Raw genomic sequence first — 19892 nt, forward strand, 5'->3', positions numbered from 1 at the left:
CTTGTATATGTCTATGGGCTCCAGTAACCACTTAACACCAGGTGGGCTGTGAGCTCGTCCACCCATCAAAGCAATAAAAAAATTTTAAGTCGATTACTACGGATATTTAATAGTATATCTACTCATATCCTTCAATTTAAAGGACTTTAATGCATCTCGGTAGGCAGCGGCTTGGCTCTGCTCCTGGCATTGCTGAAGTCCATGGGCGACGGTAACCACTCACCATCAGGTGGGCTGTATGTTCGTTTGCCTACAAGATCAATAAAAAAAAAACAATAATTTATATAGATTATTATGCTATTAGAGATCAAAATACCACCAGCTCCATTGGTTTTTGTTATAGGTTTCAATTCACTCTGTCGTCTTTATACCTATCGTAGACAGTGTAAGATAAATAATATTCTCGTTCACAAAATAACTGTTCACCATATAAATATCAGTGCAAACTTTCTTACGTTCTCGAAAGCGTACTCTGACATTGATATAATCAGTGATCTAGATAGAAAGACGGGGCTCCAGAGACGAACTAATTGATAATCCGCTTCTAACAAGCCTAGAGATGTTAAACTAATTTATGTCTTTGTGGTTGTAGATAAAATTTTCGAACAAGCAGGTTGCTTTAATACAAGATCTCGTTTAGTTGTGGTAGAATTTAAAATAGTGCTTTTTTATTTTTTTTTATTGCATTAGATGGGTGGACGAGCTCACAACCCACCTGGTGTTAAGTGGTCACTGGAGCCCATAGAAATCCACAACGTAAATGCGCCACCCACCTTGAGATATAAGTTCTAAGGTATAGTAACAACGGCTGCCCTACCCTTCAAACCGAAACGCATTACTGCTTCACGGCAGAAACAGTCAGAGTGGTGATACCTACCCGCGCGGACTCACAAGAGGTCCTACCACCAGATTTTAAATAGATGTATTTATTACTCGGTAGACAAGCTCATGTCCAACTCCTTATTCAAAAACCTTAGAAATGCCGATGAAGATTTTTATCGAATGATATTGTAATAATCATCTTCGGTTGTATAACCCAGAATGCATTATGGCCCCGTGAAAGTAATTCGCAGGTTAGTAATAAGTATGCGTGCGTGCAGAATATGTCCAACCACAAATTTGGGTGAGAATTTGGGAAGAAGTGACAGTAAGCTAATCTGTAACAGAACAGCTAGAGGTGGCGGTTTTTGCATATCCATATTTCTTGATGTTTAGCCGAATCGACAACAAATTATCGGTTTAGGATTATTATCTGAAGAAAAAATTAGGTGTCATAACATCACCAACGTATCAAGTTTATTTAAAAACGTCCTATTGACGGTTTAAATGCAAAATAAGTTACATAATAATATATGTAATACATAATATATCTAAAATATTGTCAGTAGGCGTAAAAAATAACTAAGTGACCTAAGTAAATCTCTCTGTGTTTAAACGAAAACTGTCGCGTATTATGGTAATACAAAGTATAATATGGGTAGTTCTTTTTTTCCTGCCTTACCGTTGTTATCTATCTTAAACCATACCACCGAAGATGCTTTACAAGTGTGTGTGTAGCTCTGATAGCTACCTATCTATTTAACTGACCGAGTTTCTCGCCGGATCTTCTCAGTGGGCCGCGATTCCGATCCAGTGGTAGATTTAACGAAGTACTATTCTTGCTAGGGTCAGTGTTAGCAATTCTCTTGGGTCAAACCCCGTGAGCTCACTTACACGTCAAGGAGAAGCTGAAATAGCCTCTCAAGGCTATCAGCATAGGTAAGAAAAATAGAAAATGGAGATTTTTTTTCAATATGCGTAATTAATTACTGGATGTAAAAAGTATTGGCTTGCCGAACGATTTCGTTCCATTGTTTTGTCTATTTATGACGCGTAGAGCCCCTGTCTTTCTCAATACAAAGCAGATCGGCTGTTCTTCTAGTCTAGAAGCTTCTACAAAGACTTAATATCACGTAGACCACGAGCTCGATTCAGCCACACTATTTCTATCAAAACTATTTTTTTAAATGACTCTTAAGAATCAATAATTCCGATAAAGATTTCTAGAGACTTCTAAATTTCTAGAGACAAACGTTTGAAAAGCAAAAGAGACCGCAGTGTGTACATACGTAATAAAATGCTGTTGCCTTAAGCACATTAAGTTCTATGGGTGGTCTTTTTAAACAGCTATAAAAAAAACTAAACGGGTTATAAAAATTAAGATTAGCGCCACGTCGGAGAATTTACTAGTTCAATGGTGTGGTTAGCGCAAAAAGTAATTGGTGTAACTTCAATCATAGGTTCTCGAATAGTGATCGATTGAAAATATTAATGCAAACACTATTTTTTTTAATTGCAATAGATATCGGTTATGTTAAAATATTGTTAGTTATCGGTATACCTTATTATACTACCTAACGGCTAGTGTAACGGCCTCTGGGGATTATTCGGATTTCGCCTGTCGAACTCAAGGAGCCCAGCCTGGGCGTTCTAAACATAACAATATACAGTTTTTATATAACCCAATGAGTTCGTATTTCTGTATGTAGGCAGTTGATTTAAAACAATTCTCGAGAGTTATAGGTACGTGTTTATTTTAATCAGTGCAAAAAATGATCTTCGTGTCGAGAAACTCCTCTTAAAATCGAATAACAACCTTAACCTATTTATTTAAATGACCGCTATGCGCAATTTTGAAAGTCTTCGTGTATTTGTATTCTATCTTTACTAATATTATAAAGATGAAGAGTTTGTTTGTTTGAACGCGCTAATCTCAGGAACTACTGGTCCGAATTAAAAAATTATTTCAGTGTCAGATAGCTCATTTATTGAGGAAGGCTATAGGCTATATAACATCACGCTAAGACTAATGCAACCAATACCATCAATGCGAGGAATAAAAAAATCGGTGAACATACATATATAAAAAATTATGGTCGAATTGATAACTTCCTCTTTTGAAGTCGGTTAAAAAGCGTGATTTTGGTACCTTAAATAGCTCCTTAACATTCTATTATTCAAAAATATTTTCACTTTCTACATAAATGAAGAGGCGGGTAAAATTTTGCGTCATGCCAAAGTAACTATTCCACGCGGACGAAGTCGGGGGCAAAAGCTAGTTCTATTATAAAGCCACTCAATTATTATTTTTATTTTACGGCTTAAACTTTTTTTGTGATGGTAGGACGTTTTGTGAGTCCGCACGGGTAGGTACCACCACCCTGCCTATTTTTATCATGGAGCATTAATGCGTTTCGGCTTGAAGGGCGGGGCAGCCGTTGTACTGTAAAAACTGAGACCTTAAAACTTATGTCTCATGATAGGTGGCGGCTTTTACGTCGTAGGTGTCTATGGGCTCCAGTAACCACTTAACACTGGGTGGGCCATAAGCTGATCCATCAAACTTAAACATTAAAAAAAAATCGGCTATTTTATTAAATTTTATAAATTTTACGTTTTCAATAATAAACAGACTCACTTTCATTTTCGATTTTACCGAATTACCTTCGAGAACAATTCAAAGCAATAACGCATAGTAGTGGTCTTGTAACTATTAATGGAATAAAAAAAGTAGTGCAAATGTAGGCTACAACGGTGCCGCAGGAGTGAGAGTTAGAACGGAATGTTTATAATAACGATAATACTAATAAGTAATTTAATTTTTTTTAATGAGGTCAGTACTTGATCGAGGAAATGAGTACCTGCTGGGTTGTGTTACATAAATAAAGTAGGGTCATAAGAGTTCGTTGTATTACTGGGATATAATATTTGGTTGAATTACGATGTCACAGCACTGAGTACTAGTACTAGATCGCAGCACTGGGTTATAGTACTTGGTTGTAATATTGTGTCACAGCACTGGGTACTAGTACCAGACCACAGCACTGGGTTATAGTACGTGGTTGTAATGTTGTGTCACAGCACTGGGTACTAATATTAGATCACAGTACTTGGTTGCAGTACTGGATCATAGCGCTTGAATATAGGCTATAGTTTGTATGTGTGTGTGTGTATGTGTGTGTGTGTGTGTATGTAATTTACTGGAGTTTAATATCAAACGTAAATCCGAATCAAAGGATTTTTGTTCAAGTTAGCCATAAGGCGTTTTCAATTAGTTGACTTGACAGACTTTAAAAATCATTGTTATAAAAACTCAGGGCTTACTCTTTTCCAAATATCCATAATTAATTTCAGATTACAAGAAATACATTAGATACAATAAATTGTAATACTGTATTCAGTACTGTAGTCAGTATTTAACTGTATTTAACTCATGTATTTACTTTCAGTAGATAAAACAGGTCCGCAGTACTGAGAAGTGGTGAAATTATTTAAAGTACTGTGTTGCTCTGTTAATTATAATTTCAAATCCACTCCTTGATAGATATAAGCAAGAAATTGGCATGAGCCCGAAATTGCCATTAATATTCTCGACAGCCAGTAACTTACTTAGAACCCTCTCTGGTCATCGTTCTCGTCGAACCCGTCGCTTGACGAAGGACTCGGCGAGTAAATTAACCCACAGATACAGTCCTCGCCGGATCTTCTCGGTGGGTCGCGTTTCCGATCCGGTGGTAGATTCTGCGAAGCACTGCTCTTGCTAGGGCTATTGTTAGCAACGACGTCAGGTTTGAGTCCCGTGAGCTCACCTACTTGTTAAGGTTACGCTGAAATGGTCTCTCAAGACCATTAGCTGAGGTAGGAAAAAAAAAAATCGAACCCTACTATGTTGTCGTACTTTTCTTCAAAGCTCTCCGATTGAACTCTTATGAGCTTTATCGTCGAAACTTCATAGGTAATTTTAAGATAAATTTCACTATATTATTTGTACATCATTAAAGAGTAGTGTACCATTGAAAACTAAATTACGCAGTTGCTTTTAGAGCTGTGATGAGTAATTTATGCTATTGAAGGGAACAACAACTTACTACTTGTTTATTTAAAATGCCTGGTTTCTTAGAAGTATGCAAATTAGCTTACACTGAATTTGCTATGCTGAATGAATTTGCTAGATTTGCAATAAGCTAGATTGTAGTTGAAAAGGACTAGATTTCAATCTTAGGATGCTAAAACCCACAGAAAATTCAATGATAAACAAAAGGTCACTGACTCGGCGGTGCAGTAATTAGCGGCCCTATCTGTTGGCCCGAGAGTCGTGGATCCCATTCCCGCATCAGCCAAACATTCGTGTGATGAATAGGTTTGTCAGATATTTGTCTGTGTGTTTATCATCTATATGTGTACAAATTTTAAACGTATGTATATAAGTTTGCATGTCAGTCTAGTCTATGTCACCTATAACACAGGGAATCCTAATTTTGATCCGGATGACTATGCTTGATTTGTTCCTAGTTATTTATTATTATTATTGTCATAATCAAAACAAATTTGCTCCTTTAAAATGTTTATTTCCACAAAATAAGAAACATGTTCTTTTTCTTCTGATCAACAGCTACAAAAAATACTAAATATTCTTAATTTCGTTTCATTGGACTTTTCTTCAAACTACTAATATGTACGTTCATTTTCGGGCATCTCATTTCTAATCTTTACTTCGGCTTACAAGTAAAAGTACATCAATATCGATAAATAAAACGCACACACACACGACTTTGTTAACGTGTAAATATTATATGCAGCGTTGTACACGATTAACAATTCTACTAAACAAACTCGCGCCGCCGCAGCGAGGAATCCGCGCTGTATTCGTTTTTCAGCGCCGTCGACAAGACTCACGCGGACTGATTTACCAGAATTAGACGATTGCGCTAAATCTGGTAAATCAATTTGTCATTAAGCGAATGAGTGTGCGAAATCATCTTCCTATGGCTTTCTTGTTTAACAGGGTTCGATATTAGGTCAAATAATACTCGTGTTTATGAGACATAAGGTTGAGACATAAATCTTTAATGAAAAGCTTTATGAGTTAAATAAATAGCAAGGAATATCATTAAGCACTACTAAAGGGAGTGCGTTGCTATTTTTTTTTTTTTTTTTCGATGTGTCCAATAGTTTTGATGAAGTAAATATAAGGACATGCAATAGACTTTATTTCGGCTTAGTCAGACGGCTTTAATTCACTATCTATATCTATAAATCTCCTTACATCGGTAATCCTCAATGCTGAGGGTCGTGGCCTCATGAGGCTGTCCTGGGAAAATACACGTGGTGGTGGCCTGCGTCCTTCCACGGCAGTGCTTTTGGAAGAGATTTAGTTCTTCGAGGTCGCTGAAGGCATATTTGGGTCCGGCTAATTAACCGCCGCCAGACATTCGGCGTTGACTGTTTTACGGTGGAAAGGTTGAACTCCAACGCAACCCTCCTCTTTTCTCAACTGGGCTTGGGACCAGCATTGGCAGAATATAGGCTATAAATAGCCTAAGACAAAACAGTTAAGTACAGTTTCCCCCATCCTACTTATTTTGGGCCACGAAGCGGTGATGTGTTCTGGTTCAATTGGTGGGCTTTTATGACTGTGAAAATTCAAATTTCGACCTCACTTATCAAAATAGATTAGTGAAACATACGTTGTAATATCTATAGGCTTTAGTAGCCATATAATCTGAGGTAGGCTTTGAACTTGAGCTTTAGGCTAATCTAGGTACTAAAAAAAGAAAACATAAGACAAAATGCACTACATAAAATGATTTATGGAATGTCAGTGATTATAGTCGAATTTCGACCGTTTTACGTAATTTGTTATCTTTTCAACCTATCGTATATGTATAAAATTAACAATTTTTTTTAAGAGTCGGAAAATTTCACATTATACATTTTTTGGAGACAAACGTTTAGATTAGGAAAACATTATAAATAAAAATTCAACTCTTTCTTAATCCGACTAGTAGTACATGAAGTAATAGGAGTATGCAATTTGGTGCTAATTATGCAAAGCAGTTGTTTTTCCAGCACGGCCTCAATCTTGTGTCTCGAGATGGCCCCCAACATCCAAATTGGGATCATTAGCTTAGCATCAATTGGCCCGAGTCTTATTTTAGTCTTTTAACCGTCTATTTTCCGTAATAATTAATAATCAGAGTAATAAATTGTTGTGTTTCCCGCAGGTCTTCATTTATTTTGCGTCTAAAAGAAAATTCATTATAAAAACTATTTTCAAACTGCTCGACGAATTAAAATTGATTTTTTTTGTGTAATTCACACTTCTCTTCCTGTTTCTTTTAAAATTATGTTAATAACTTAAAAGAAACCTACTTACATAATATAACCATACTAGAATCTTTCCGTAATTATCACATGCGCTTTCAATATTCTGTCCTCGTTTTTTAAACATTACTACATGTTTCGTTTGCGTTCTTAAAAGCTTTTGTTTTCTCTTTCGCAGGTAATTTTTAACACTTTTGTGAGTAACCATTGCGCTTTTGGCCGAGCATCGAAAAGCAATTTTCATTGCAAACAAAACAATAGAAACTCGCTTTGAATGCTCAGTAAAATTGTTGTGGAAATATCAAAGCGCCACATGCAGACCGGTACGCTTTCGACTTTCCATCGCTACTTAATAATGATAGCGTTCACACGATGAAGGTTAATCATATAAATACATATCAACTTTCCAGTTAGCTTGAAGTAAAATGACTTAGCTAATGAGAGAATGATATATGTAGAAGTTCATTTGCATGCAGTTCAGATGTAGATTTGGTATGGGAAACGTAAGATGCATAGATAGGAGGATTTGGATGTCCGTGTGGATTAGATGCTTGGTGTATTGATAATGAGTGATGCGACCATGTTGATGTCCAATCGATAAAGTGATTGGCGTCGATGATTTTGATATGTGAGGAGGGGGGAGAAGGAAAAGTTTTTTAACTACGAAATAGTACCGTAAACTATTAAATACTTGTGACATCTATAAATTTAATAAGTCTTAATTATTATTTTGTTCTAAATTGATATCTGTTTTTTACAGTTTACTCATGGTAACATTGGCCATAATGTAATTTATAATTTTATTGTCTGCAAAACAAAAATGGCATTTAGAAGCATTTCGTGAATTTGATTGGAGTTTAATGTGTCGTGTCACCTAGTTTTTTAAAAGGGCTTTGGGGAAATTAAAAAGGGACACATTATCCGAGCTAATGGCATTTTTCGGTAGACCGAAGGTTTTTTTTGTTTTTTTATTGCTTAGTGGGTGAACGAGCTCACAGTCCACGCGATGTTAAGTGGTTACTGGGGCCCATAGACATCTACAACGTAAATGCGCCACCCACCTTGAGATATAAGTTCTAAGATCTCAGTATAATTACAACGGCTGCCCCACCTATCAAACCGAAACGCATTACTGCTTCACGGCAGAAATAGGCGGGTAGTGGTACCTACCCGTGCGGACTCACAAGCGGTCCTACCACCATTATTAAGTTTCGATGTTCTTTTTCGGAGCTTTTATATACATGCAAACATATTTCGATAATCTAATTAGTGCGATTCATCTGTCAAATATCTACCGCCACAACAATGCTTATCAATGTTGCCCTACTTTGCAGTACCCTGAGTTCCAATGCTCATGAATAGCAAGCAACGCATAGAATCTCATGAATTTGCAACTATACAAACCACTAAAGACACGTTCTAAAGTTGTAACAAAAATTGTATCTAGTCTCTTTGATTAATAACATCCATTCAGTAATACCACTAAGCCATTATAAACGGTGCTAACGTGGCCCAGATAAAGTACATGACTTAATCAACATTAATATGTCGTGGCCACTGCAATTCAGAGTAATTAATAACTCAATCAATTCAACTTCAAATGTGGAAGTCAATCGTGAACATTTGTTAAGTACGTAATTCATTAGACCCGTTCATTGGTACCCGCCTACGGGATTCGAACACCGGTGCATCGCTAGATACGAATGCACCGGACGTCTTATCCTTTAGGCCACGACAACTTCAGAATGGAAGAATCCTTTAAAATAGAGTATTTTTTATTATTTCAATAAAAAATTGAAACTAATAGCGCCCTAGCCCCTGATCTGACTCCACACCATACATTTATATACGTTTAAATATATATGTCATGTTTTATTTTAATCAGTCAGTGCACTCGTCCGGTGCAGGCGGTGTCCCCCGAACAAGAGAACTTGGGCAACTATAAATCGGGCTGGACTATACAGCATTTATAATGGGCTATAAGTATTTATATATTTTAATAAATGAAAACACCAGTTCAGCACACGAATATTTTCTCAATGTAGAAATCGAATCCACGTCCAGTAGCAAGGATGCTTACTACAGCAGCAGCATGAAAAATCAGTCAGTAAAAAATTAAATTATGCCCTCATTATACTATGTTTATGACTATGTGCTCTATTTAAAACTAGCTGCAACAAATCCTAAAATATGCATACTTGTTTCTTTAGAATAATAAAATTGACTTGACTTGAATTGCCGGATTTTTTGAATTTAACTAAACATTAGACGGTAACAATATTTTATATATTTTTCGGTTTTTGTTACATTCTTTCACGTAACTTTGCAATTAACATTTTTAGCAACTACATTCATATGTGACAAAAATCTAGATTTAGTTAAACAAAATCTTTTAATAAGCCTGTTTTTGCAACATTTGTTTCGTTCGAAGATCATCTCTCTCTCTCTCTCTGTGCTCGCACTGGTAGCGCATATTCTCGAATGCGAAAGGGAAAGGGATTCTTGTTTTCGCCATTAACCGCTTCGATCCAGCGCGGTACTCACGTGACATCGAGGAATTAAGAAGCTCCATAATTATTTCACAGGAGTACCGGACAAAACACATACCTACGCAGAGACTAAATTTATTTATTTATTTTTAAGTGACAAGGCAGAGCCAAGCCGCTGCCAACCGCTTAATACTCTCCACAGGCCTCGTTTGAAGTAGGACATCTCATAGTGCTCGGGAAGCACCATGGAGGGGAGTTCATTCCAAAGCCGGATGGTACGTGGCCAAAAAGATCTCTGGAAACGCACTATGGAGGAACGCAGTGGCTCCAGGTAGTATGGATGAAATTTACTTCGAACACGGGTGGTGCGATGCGATGCGATTTCGTTTTTTTCACAATTGAGCCTGTAATCGTAATGGTAAAATGTGATGGTAATCATCATAGAAGAACTAATTAGCCGTCGCCAAGCCCGGAACAGAGAGAGAGAGAGGGAGAGAGATCGCCTAATAAAGTGCAACTAGATGACGGAAAGCCGTGCTATTTGCTGGTTCGGACCCAGTGAGATATCCAGTGGATGCATATAGTGCCAAACGAATTTCTAGCAGGTTGTACGGAGCTGCCCACTTCGCAATGGTAAAAACGAGATGATGGTATCATCTCAAACAATTCTTCAGAGCACTAAATTGTAATGCACTACATTCAGGCGTGAGATTACGGTTTCAAATATGTATTGAATGCTGTAAGAGTATAAGTCTCGAAAAGCCATGTAAGCTTCACTCTAAAAAAAATAAGGAGCTGCACTGGTCTAGTTAGATCTTAAAATCGCTAAGAATTAAGGAAAGAGTTAAATCGGTAGATAAGACAGGGATTACAGAGGACATCAGTGGAACGTCTCGTAATTTGGGAGCTGTCGAGGCTTCATATTCCCCGACCTCAGCAGTCTGGTCTATAACGATCATAAAATACTATTAACTAGCATTCTATACGCTAGCAGAAAAAAATAGCATAAACCAGTACACACTAGAGGTGTACATACACAAATCAACTAGAGGTGAATACTAAAACCAGGCCGCTACTTTTCTAAGTTACATTTTCATCATAGCTCTGAGTTTCTTTATGTATCATGTATGTGTTTCAAAGATGACTCGAGTCTGGATCCTGTTTGCGCATCTACTGCAATAAAAACCGAACTATCAACTCCGCGTATACAAGACGAATTAATCACAACATCGTCAAAGTAGACCGCCAAAAGTATTCAATTCAGAAAACAAATAGCATGAGCCAATTCGTACACTGGTTTAATTGCAAAATAAGAACAAAAACTCGCAATTTCAATACGAACGCTAGCTTGCCTTTCAAACTTTCACTTCGCAAATCAATTATTGGCTTATTTGCTTAACCGATCGTTGTATTTATTATAAATTAATGAAGATTTGGGAGCTGATTATGATAATGATTAAAAAAACTGATCGCGGTATAAAGATGATGTGACATCCGGTTTTAGAGTGAACTCCCTTCCATGGTGTACCCTGAGCGCTGGTTGACTCGCGGAGATTACTAAGCAGTAAGCACCGGCTTGGCTGCGCCCCTGGCATTACTGACGCCTATGAGCAGCGGTAGCCACTCACCAACAAGAGGATCATATACGCTTGTGCCTGTTACGGGAAAAAAGACGAATGATGATTCTAGTTATTTCCATAAAAGTACTGTAGCTGAAAAACTATACTTGGCTAATGCAACTGTATTAAATATAAAATAAAACTATGATAAATGATTATGAGATACTGAAAAATTGCTGCCTGCTCCCTCAAATTACCTTGAAACGAGTAAAATGGCGAAACTCCACTTCGCACTAAAGATAAATAATTGTTTCTAGCAAAATACATAAAAGTAAAAGACTTATCACTTTTGGCACGTTTAAGAGCTGATGTTTCGCTCTCAAATTAACCTACTGGTAGAATTTAATTGTTGTCTGAAAACGGCACTAAAGACAATGCAATTTTAACAGTTTCAGAAAGCTTCTAATTCTTACAATAATTACTGATCGGTTGTGGAGTGTACAAATATTTGCTCCAGGGTTCAACATCCAGGCATGAAACAAGACTATTCGCGCTTCTTATTGACTGTCTCAGGTTCTATTGGCGGTGTCTGGTGCTTCAATAGCAGGCCTACTTTAACTGACCTAAAAAGTAAGATGACATAATATGATGGAATATTACAGTGGGGCTCAAGCACTTGAACTCTAATTTTGTATTCTATTCGACATGTTATGAAAACTTCTATCAGTGGTTTCACAGTGCCTCTGGTCTTGCTTTTTTCCCTACCTATGCTGATACCCTTGAGAGGCTGTTTCAGCGTTACCATAGCGTGTAGGTGAGCTCTCGCGGCTCAAACTGGAGGTGCTGCTCACAATGGCCCTAGCATGAGCAGTGCTTCCCAGAATCTACCACCGGATTGAAAACGCGACCCACTGAGATGATCCGTCGAGAAACACAGTGGGCTGTGTCTATGGGTTAATTTACTCACCGAGCCCTTCGTCGCAAGCGACAGGGGTCTTGCTGATGTCCATGAGTGACGCCTGAATCACACGATCTTAACCCAACGTCATAGGACACGACAATATTGCAATGCGTGTGCCAAAGTTCCCCCCACAACAACCGTTATTCCAAAACAATCAACTCTTCAATAAAATTATGATTACTACGCAACTAAGCTGTCGCTGCTTTCTAAGGAAAATGCAACTGGGTTGTAAAAAACATAACCTATCAATAAATTATTCAAACATCCATTACTTGCCACAATACTTTGATGATAGACCTGTTCATTTTTTGAGGCTAGCCACGCATAAAGAAATTATTTAATATAAAATAAAAAACATACAATTAATTACATATTATTACTATCTATGGAAGCATAAACAGTAGTTATCCGTAGATTTTGTGAGACAAACGAATAAGTTCATATACAGAACAATTAAGCACGTAAATCGAAGTTTTACATACTTAATATTCAGGATATTGAAATTAAATAAAATCAATTCAAACCTTCTTTTGTTTACCCAAAAATCAAAACAGGCCCATTTTATCTTTGATGTTGGTCTTAAAACACGATAACACAAACTAAAAATGGAATTATTCTGAAAAAATCCTTGTAAATAACTCACCTGGCAGTATGAGGCCAGATGTGAACTATAACATACCGCGGAAGTAAATATTTATATCTTTATAAAATGCAACCAGCATGAGCTATAGATTTGTGACTGAAATAGAATAACTTTGAATATACTGCAGTGTTTACGTTTACTTTTAGTTTTAATACATCGATTTTAGGTTTGGGGAACCAATGCCGATTGAACAAGAAATAATCCTTCTTTTATCTATTTGCTTTATTGGTTTTATAAATGATTATGGAACTTGAGGAACTTAGTTTTATTTAAGAAAGAGATGAAGATTTTTGGACATTTTAACCAAATATGTTCATTTGGTTAAATACATCGTTTAGGTTTCAAAAGCTTATAAGCTACAAGTAACAATTTCCTATACAAATAGTGCTCTTAATTATTTATTGAATCAAAATGCCTGAATGAGGAATATAAAAATACAAAATAACAACACTACACATTCACCAACAAAAAGTAAAATTTTCCCAAAAAAAAAAAAACCGCAAACCATTCACACGAACATCCATTCAATTATATTCAATCAACTGTCATTAAATTTCAAATAATTAAAAAACTATTACTGTTTTAGGCAAGACAGCATACGAGTGAAATAAAACAAGAATGAGACCAATAAAATAAGACCTGCAGGTCAAACGTGAAACGAAGATTTCACGGTCCTCTGTTGATTTGACGTTTTGCGGCTCCCAACGCTTTCTGCGACACGTATTTTCGCTCCCTGCGTACAAATAACAATGGGAACAGGTTGTGCAAACGCATTTATGCCACGCGATTTACTTATTAGATGAAAAAAAAAGAAAGTGAACTAAAATGCTGCTACAAATTTTACCGCAATTGCTCTTGGTAGAATATGTTGTAGAGCTTTTGAGTCATTAGCACTGGACTGCCTCCTTCTGCCGCAAAGTAGCATATTTTGGTTTGAATAGTAGATAGACCAGAAAAAAATAATGCCGGTAATAAAAATACGCCAGTACAACAATCACTAGTTATCTTACCAGCGCTGCGGTGTTTATATAAAAAATAGCCTCTACGGTGCAACCCTGCGATAGGCTGTCCACACTACGATACAAGCTAGTGAGAACAAAATCATACTTAAGAAAATGTGACCTCAAATTAGTATTTCATTTTTCTAACATCATTAAGCTTATATAGTAACGTTTAATGTTTTGGACCAGTTAGTTGTGATTTAATCAGCAATCTATACTAATATTATAAAGAGGAAAGATTTGTTTGTTTGTTTGTTTCGAATAGGCTCCGAAGCTACTGGACCGATTTGAAAAATTCTTTTTCCATTAGAAGCCGACATTGTCCCTGATGTACATAGGCTACTTTTTTTATTTTTTTTTTATATATTTTTTTTTTGGTTTCATGTTTCCGAAGCGAAGCGAGGGCAGGTCGCTAGTAACGAATATTAATGGAATCGAGGCACAAAATATGATATGACATTTTCAAATTTAACACATTGGCGTCGGGAGGGCTCAGAACTCATTTGAAATTAAAGAGTTTAACACTATTTTAGTTATTTGTATTTAACGCTACAGACACTGCAATATGCTTTTAAACTTACAATATGGGCCTAATTCCTAATTAAATATGAGTTAAATACATTCTATGAATCAAACAATAATGTGTTTATCAACTTCTTCTTTGTCTCCACCTTATCCCATTAGGTGGGGTCGGCACAGTGAATTTTTCTATTCCATTCTCTTTTATCAGCCGTCATCTCAGCACTCAATCCTCTCTCGTATCGTCATTCACACACTCCATCCAAGTCTTCTTCCGTCAACCTCGTCCCCCTCTACCTGGTACTTCCATTTCCATACATCTTCTAGTCACATCTCCTCTCTACGCATCACATGTCCATACCGCGCTAACCGTCCGCTCTTTAATTCATTTTCATCATCAATCATTTTAACAATTCATCTAACACGGTTGCGGTTTAATGGATCAAACAAAAGTATTTTTACCATATATAATTGACTACCTAGCCTATAAAGAAAACCTCTGAATCGAAATTACGATATGGCTTCCTTCTTTTTTGGAGTCGGTGCGAATATGCAACATTTTAGTGGCCCAAGGCAAGTTTCAGCCTCCGATGACTCAGGGATCAACGGTCGCTTTCCGGCCGCGACAGTGCCTTTGACACCATCTACTTTCATTACATTATCGAGAAAAATATCTTCAACAAAGTTCACACGGACAAAATTAACGCTAAATCTTTTTTATCAAAAAATCGAAGAACCCTTATTAATTTTTTTGACAGCGCAATCAATTTTAATCATGCACTTAGAGAGACGATTGTAGTTAGGTAGGTAATAAGTAAAAACTTCTGGATAATTTCTGTGGGCCGCATTCTAAGGATATATCGCACCTTTAAAATTTTAGAGACCCAACCCAATAAATTTGTTTTTGGAAAATATCGATTAGAGTTTTCAAATCGAAAATACGTAGAGGAAGGGGACGGAGTGAAAGAGACCAATGGATAGGTAAGTCTATCCCTTTATAAGCTACTTTTGGTCATTTGATTATTAAGAGTCGCTAAAAAGCTCGTTCTAGGTCCTTTTTTGAATTAAAATCGAAATCCGAAAATTTCTAAATGGGTACCAATACTTCTAAAGGTGCAATATAACTAGACTGTACAATCTACAACTAACAAAGCACTTGGCAGCAATTAAAAATAATAACGATTATATTGTAACAATAAAATGATGATTTTATAACAGCCGTTACATTTTATCACTGGAAAGTATCGGGAAAAGTTTTGAGCGTTGATATTTTAATTGTTTTTACATTTCTGTTTCCACTTTCACCGGCACTTCGGAGTTAACTCCTCTCGATGAAGTGCGCAACTGATTTTATATAGCCCTACCAATAATCTTTGGAAACGTTCTGAATGAAAACGGAAATGTTTATGCGTAATAAATGCCACATGTCTCAATTTCGATTGGGTCCAAAAAAACATTTACGAATTCTCGAAACGTATTTAACTAGATGCGTTATGAATTGTAAATTCACCACCGTAACGTGACACCCGATGTTTTTGCTCCGAACAAACAAATTACGATTCAACGCGTGATTGCGCTCCAGTTTTTTTTTTAAATCAGATAAATTCATTCGCCCTACTCGAGATGATCGTCAATTCAGGTGTTTTTTTTTTTTTTTTGTGTATATGGTTGGTTGAGGTTTGGGATAAGCCTTGGGATGTCTATAAAGTGACCTACCTGGTGCTAAGTGTATACAGGCTATCCCACTGTTCAAGCTAAAACGTATTACTGCTTTGCAATAAATATAGCAGGACGTTGATGCTTACCCAAGCGGGCTTAGAACTCTCCTCTCAAGTTGTAATTACACAAATTTACCCAACGGTGGATCGCGATTTGGACCGGTGGTAGATTTAGCGAAGCACTGCTCTTGCTAGGGCTAGGGCTATCAATTTTTCTGAGGCTGATTCCCCTGAGCTCGCGTAAAACATGCATAACTGGAATCCCAATCGAGGCTACCAGCGTGTAGGTAAGGAAAAAAACAGAAATTAAAAAAAAAAAACGAGTAAACAGTAAGTACCTCTAGCTAAAGTGTTTACAGTAAATATCAGAATATTATTCTTAAAATTTTGACAACAACCAAACACGAAGCACATTCTTAACGAATTAATACACCATTCGTACCCAAACTTGTTACATATGTAGAAAATATTATACCAGAAGAGAAAAACGTTTTTTGTGTTTATAAGTCAGCACGAAACCATAGCGATCCTGTCAAATCACGCCAATTAATCTCGAAATACGAGTAAGGCACCAATATAAAGGGTTCAACTGATTTCTTAGGCGATAATCGTAAATTTACTTGATATGTATCGTTTTTCGGAAACTCATTAACAAAAAAGAAAGCAGAACAAGTGTAGTTGAATGCAGGAAATATAAAATTGACTCATAAATTAAGATATAAAATAGCATTTTGATGTATATCTGTGACCAAAATAGTTATAAGGAAATACTATTAAAGATATGGGCACGGGGTATCTCTTTTATACTTCTCCATAAATCGTTGATTTTTCTTGCTGATGTTGGTCATTTTCTTCTTCAAAACAAGTTTGAAGAAATATTTTCGTAAACAGCACTGTAGCTAGTGCCTCTTGTCTTACCAGCCACCATGGATAGCCATGATCCATAACCAATAGATGGACCGTATTATCCGCTGCCACAGACGGAAAATCTTATAATAAGAACTGGTATTAAATCTATTCCAATTACGAAATCCCATGAGACAGATGTTATTATTATGTTATTGTGTGTGTAAATAAATTGTATAAAGACTTAGATTGATTGTTTATTTTTTAAATGATGATTAACGACCATGAACAAAAAAGGATTATTATTTCAAATTTTGCGAAACGTGAAGAGTTGCGTTCTAAGAAGTGTCAAAAGGGACTTCGTAATTGGAATAGAGTATAGTGTGTACTACTTGATATCATCGTTTTGCCTAATCTGCTGCAAAATTAACTTAAGCTCATTTCTGTACGGCGGAATAGCCGCTAGCGGCATTTAGACTATTTGAGTGGAAGGAACATGTAAATTGTTGTTATAAATACTTTAAAATTCTTCAATTCTTCAGAATACTTTAAAATTAGAACTTTTTAAACTTATAAATACTTTAAAATTATTCACAGTAGATATAACGTATGATGTAGAAGATTAAGATAAACATCTTTAATGAATATTGAACGTTAAATGACTGAAATCGTTTTAAAAGCTGTAAGATTAAATCTAAAATCAAATGCAATTAATATGCAAATCACTTTATAACCAAAAATGATTCATTACACCACAAAAATCGACAAGCGTGTAATACCTAAAAAAAAAAAAACCAAACACAACTCGAGCGTTATTCCAAAAATAGTTTTATCACAAGGATGATTAATTTCGAAATTGTTCGTTACGAGAACGTCGTATAAATATAACAAAAAACGAAAAGGGACTAAAAAAATTTGATGGGAAAGGTCCAGGGAGATCGAACGCTTAAAAATGTTTGGAGCGCACATCGCTCCGTACGGGAGCGGAATTTTAAATAGCCTTCCTTTAAAGGACCGTTCGGGATTCTTTGGGATTTTGGAACAACTGAGACCCGACGGTAGACCTTGAAATAGCTCTTGTTTTGAAATGGTTGGATACGCTATTTAGAGATTCAAGAGTATTTCTTCAAACGAGGCTTGTGGAAAGTAATTAATGGTAGGCAGCGGCTTGGCTCTGCCTCTAGTATTGCTGAAGACCATGTGCGACGGTAACCACTCACCTTCAGATGGGCCGTAAGCTATAAGGGCAGCAAAAAAGGCACAAACCTACAATATGTCTAATGACATTATAATCGATTTTATTTTCTACGTCCATTTATTATATCTACAAACAATAAACAAGATGTATTATTTACTGTATTATCACTCTCTCTTTGAACAATTAACTTATCATAATATCAAACCTTTAAAATATGACCCTTTACGTTTTACGTACGTTTTAACATCACGCTGTCATCTAAGTGAGAATTGGGTACTTTTGTCCCGCGTGCCAGGGACTAAAAGCGAACTTTTCATCCCGGTTGAAAAAAAATTGTATAACCACCTAGGAAGAAAAGTAGAACATCCCGCACAAAACAATTCGCGGGTGTGAATGTCCTACTTTTCTCCCTCGGTGCGTAATATACTATTGCAGCAAAGTGAAAAGCAGTTACGTCACTCAGTATGACAGACACGGAGAAATATATAGTATAGGTATCTGGTTTAAAGTAGTCACAGAATAAGATCTTGTTTTAACCAGTGACAGAGTAGCATCGTTGCATTGCTGTTTGGACCTACACTACATTTCATAAGCGCCGTGGTTCCCTTTGGAGATCGCCTATTTCATTTTCCATACAAATTCATTATATCATTGTTTACCGTATACCATGAATTAAAGTGTCCAAATTAATCGGGCTCCTAAAGCAAGAGCACAGTTACAAATACATTTATTTTTTAAGATCAATAAAATTAATTAAATCCACTCACTGAAGGAGCCAAGAATTCATTATTGAATACATTTGTCAACTTAATTAATTGCAAGTCTGAATTCAAACTAAGTACTGATTTAATCTTTAAGTTTGTGTGCAATAATTTTGCTAAAGTTTTGACAATAACTGCATTTATTTTAACAAATTTGTAACAATCGAGGTTTTCTAATGTTTATTGTTTTTAAATCGAATAAACAATAATAGTCCCTCAAATAGTCCCTCAAAAATAAAATTCCCTCAAATTTCGTATTCAGACGGAAATTTTAAAATCTAATTTCTTTTATGATCCATTAGACAAGTTCAGTGTTGGATACAATATAATGCGTGGCTATAGATAAATTACTATATCTTTATATGCATATTATTATTATACCCAAGATATTAAGATCGTGTAACATAAAATTAAATTGATGTTTTAAAAAAGAAGTGTGCGCAAATGGCCAAAGCATTTATGGCCCCAATTCACATCTAAAACATCAAAGCGATTATGATCTATGTATCTTTAATTGTAAATAAATAAGTAACCTCATCAAGCTATATAAATTAGACTTTCAAAGAAGTTTATGTTTCTTGTAAAAAATTATGTTTTATGACAAAATCGTAAGAACTTACTTTGCACTCATAAGTTACGTACCAAACTTGATCCATTTACTCATGACATTTAAGATTGCCTGCAAAACACATGTAATAACACCCCACATACGTAACCTACGTTTAACTTTACTGGCATTAAACCGGTTTCACTATAAATTTTATTGCGAAAATGACTCCAATTTCGTTGAAAAATGTATCATTATGCAAATAACTATTGATGATAAACTTTAAATATCTTTAAGCGGTTCGGATCCTTTTACGATATGAACTAAATCATATCGATCGATCATTATAGTGCAGTGTTAAGCTTGACACAAAAAATATATAGTTATTTTTGAACGCAAATTTAATATAATAAGCTTTTACAAGAAAATTATCTCGCGAAAAACATAGGGGATAGTACATTTTCGGCATGTGAAGTACGGTTCCAGTGTCCTTCTCCATGTCAATAT

At 36.0% G+C, this 19892-nt stretch overlaps 1 protein-coding gene across 2 annotated transcripts in view; it reads left to right on the plus strand.

The window, feature by feature from the left end:
• Positions 1 to 19892, plus strand: part of LOC101744717 (protein TANC2) — a 307082-nt gene that overhangs the window by 130647 nt on the left and 156543 nt on the right. The gene's annotated exons all lie outside the window — the stretch shown is intronic.

This window comes from Bombyx mori, chromosome 23 (assembly GCF_030269925.1).
Source record: "Bombyx mori chromosome 23, ASM3026992v2".
Taxonomy (NCBI): Eukaryota; Metazoa; Arthropoda; class Insecta; order Lepidoptera; family Bombycidae; genus Bombyx; species Bombyx mori.